This window comes from Nanorana parkeri, unplaced genomic scaffold (assembly GCF_000935625.1).
Source record: "Nanorana parkeri isolate BGI_ZX_2015 unplaced genomic scaffold, ASM93562v1 scaffold157, whole genome shotgun sequence".
Lineage (NCBI taxonomy): Eukaryota > Metazoa > Chordata > Amphibia > Anura > Dicroglossidae > Nanorana > Nanorana parkeri.
The window spans coordinates 585,276-588,417 of NW_017306425.1; the positions used below are offsets into that span (position 1 = coordinate 585,276).

Genomic DNA, 3,142 nt, shown 5'->3' on the forward strand with positions numbered 1-3,142 from the left:
ACACCACTTCCACCCATCGCAGGAAGGCAATGCCTCCTCCCGACCACCACTGTAAGGAAGGCCATTCCTCCTACCGACCACCACTGTAAGGAAGGCCATTCTTCCTACCGACCTCCACTGTAAGGAAGGCCATTCCTCCTACCGACCACCACTGTAAGGAAGGCCATTCTTTCTACGACCACCACTGTAAGAGACATTTTTGTCATTGACCTCCAACAAATTAGTTTTAGTAAACAGAAAATTGTTTGGAGCTATGGGTAGGGGTTAAATCTGAACTCTGCCATGCAGCACAGCAAGACAGATGACACCACTTTCTCTGGGACCAAAATACCAAAGATATATTCACCCGAACCTCAAAATCAGCTGGTCTGCTAGACCAGTCCCTGCAGCCTCGCTCCACCTCCATTCCGGTGGTCTAAGGTGCTGTGTCATCATGTCCAGCTGTGAGGTTCAGGTGAGTATATCTTTTCTTTGTCCCTAGATGAAAACAAGCACTTAACCCCTTGTAGTGCGGGGTAGCTGCATTATTATACCTGCAAAAATAATGCTTCATATCCACCGGTCCCCACTGCCAGACTCTGCTGCCTGGAGGAAATAATCTTGCTGAACGCTCAAGACTGGGCACACTTCTGGGTGCGTCAGATACTTTCTCCTTCAGGTCCCTCCCCTGCTGATTGACAGCAGGCAGTGGGTGGGTGCTATAGCCGGCCTGCTATTGCAACTTGAAATAGCCAATAGCAGGCCGGCTATCGCCCCCAGCCACTGCCTGCTGTGTTTACATTTGGCTTCCTCAGCAGGTAGCGGTCATTCCCCAGCTAAAGCTATTGAAGTGAAAAGTTGACACTGAGGGCCTAATAGACCACTAATGTCACGTTAAAAGAGAACATGTCATCTCCAATGTGCCATCACATAGGGGGCTTGTGAGGGAATTAAAGTCCCCTGCCCAAATACTAAAGTAAACACAAGTCGTTTAACCCCTACGTACAAAACTGACGATTGCGCTACACGTCAGGTATCGCCGTATGTGCCAATTCAAGCTACAATTGCAAATTACAATCGTCTTTAAAAAAAAAACTTTTAGTTAACCTCTTGCCGTCCGCCCGTAGTAAAAAAACGGACGGACGGCACTGATCAACCCCAACATAAGACATAGTGGAGGTTTCGCAATACACTTTAGGTAGAAGCCAGTCTAAAACAATAATTTTCCTTCACTGGCTTGGGTAAGCACCATAACACAGACCACAGTCTGCAGGGTCCCCTGAGGGCCACACAGCCAGGGGTGTATTTATAAAACGTTTGCACAGCAAACACCTCTGCAAGTCTTGAGTTTCAGCCCTCATACACACCTGAGCGACATCAAATATGCACGTTTTTAGCGCCTTTTTTTTTTGCACATTTTTATGTGCGTACATAAAGTCACGCGTTTTTGCGAGCAGATCTTGACAGATTGATGTGAATGGAATGCACATTTATGAGCATTTCTAATGAAGTCTATGGGGCCCAAGAAGTGCAGAATCTGCCAAAAAGAAGCTTATGTACTTGCTCCAAGCGACAAAACGCTCAGATGTGAACATGGCCCCAGCAATGAATGGTTTTGGGGGCGGGGGTGGCAGAAAAAGCGCTACAAAACGCTAAGTGTGAATGACGGCTAACATTCGCAGACCACTATGGCCACAAGATGGCGCCAAGGAATTTCCCATACTCAGCGCCATCTAGTGGCCATAAAGTGCTGTGAATCTACAACACAGACGTTCGCAGGACTGCTCCCCGTACAAACTTTTTATAACTACACCCCGAAGTGGCAAAGTGGCACAGACTGGGCACCAGTGTTCGAACTGAGAATATAAAGTGGAACTGCAAGTAAAAATTTTAAAAACAAAAAAAAAGCAACCAGGCAGACTTTATAGTGCAGCATAGACCTACATCCTGGAATTCATTAAAGGGGAATTCCAGTTTCCCAGCAAATGTGAGCAGTGCCGGTGCTGGGATTCTTGCCTACACAGGCAATGTGCATTTTTGCGCGCTCACCCTGCAGCACCATCAGGCGGCCATCTGTGGAACAAATGGCGCTATTTACGACGGGTTCATACAGCTGATAAGGTTTATATGCATTTGTTGTAGTATTGCCTCAGAATTTATACCGACGAGTGCGACACAATTTACTCCAAAACGGACGCGGTTTTATTTACAGTCACTTTATCATTACGGCGGCATGTGTTAACAAACTTTCCCCCTCCACAGCGCCAAAATGTAGAAGTGCCACACATGAGAGAACACAAAATTTGTTGCATGCGTCAGAAAACGCAAGAAAACTGTTACACGTCTTTCAGGAATTTGGCGCAGGAATTTCTAATACGGCAATAACATCAAAAAAGTGTTGCAAAAGCTTGAGTCGCTTGAACTAAAATTCCGCCATATTCCAGGAGGAATGCGCATGCGGCAGAATCACATCATAGCGACGCAACCAATTAAGATGGTCGAAGAACCCAAACCTAAAAGAAGACGGGGGAAGATACCAGTGGGAGCTCGCGGAGAGCCACATGACGGGGGCTCGCGGAGAGCCACATGACGGGGGCTCGCGGAGAGCCACATGACGGGGGCTCGCGGAGAGTCACATGGCTGGGGAAGAGTATAGTTACACTTTAATGATGAGTTACATTGTAACAGTTACACAGATACACATTATTAACACAGATATCCGCACCATGCACAGCCATCCTCACCCCGGGCTGAGCACACACCCCCCACCTTCATGCAGGGGAACTCACCTGTGAGTCGGGTCACCTTCTCGGTCACAGTCCGTGCCGGGCAAGCCATGAACAAGTGGGCACAGGAAAAAAATTAAAAAAAGGCTTCATCGGTCCAACACAGCGCTTCTGTCACACCCGCTCCGGGTCACCACTCCAGCCCCCCGGGTCACGATATGGCCAACCGCTACATGTCTACCCCCTACTCCACGCAGCTCACCATAACTTATTACCCCACAGCTCGCCGGGACCGCCGCCGCACGCCTCCCTTCCCACCAGTCACTTACTCCCGCCGCCCGATCCGGGTCACCCCAACCAGCCCCCCCTTCTCTTCGCTCCCTTCTTCTGACCGCTGCTCCTCAGCGTTCCATCCGGTCGCGAGCCCCTCAACCTTC

The 3,142-nt window shown here is 49.0% G+C and overlaps 1 protein-coding gene across 1 annotated transcript in view; it reads right to left on the reverse strand.

Annotated features, from left to right (window-relative positions):
- The window catches only part of GMCL1 (germ cell-less, spermatogenesis associated 1), a 105,702-nt gene extending 102,873 nt beyond the window's left edge, over positions 1-2,829 (reverse strand). The window contains exon 1 of the mRNA XM_018554417.1: positions 2,769-2,829. The gene's annotated coding sequence lies outside the window, so the exon portion shown is untranslated. The remainder of the gene's footprint in view (positions 1-2,768) is intronic.
- Positions 2,830-3,142: the final 313 nt, after the last annotated feature.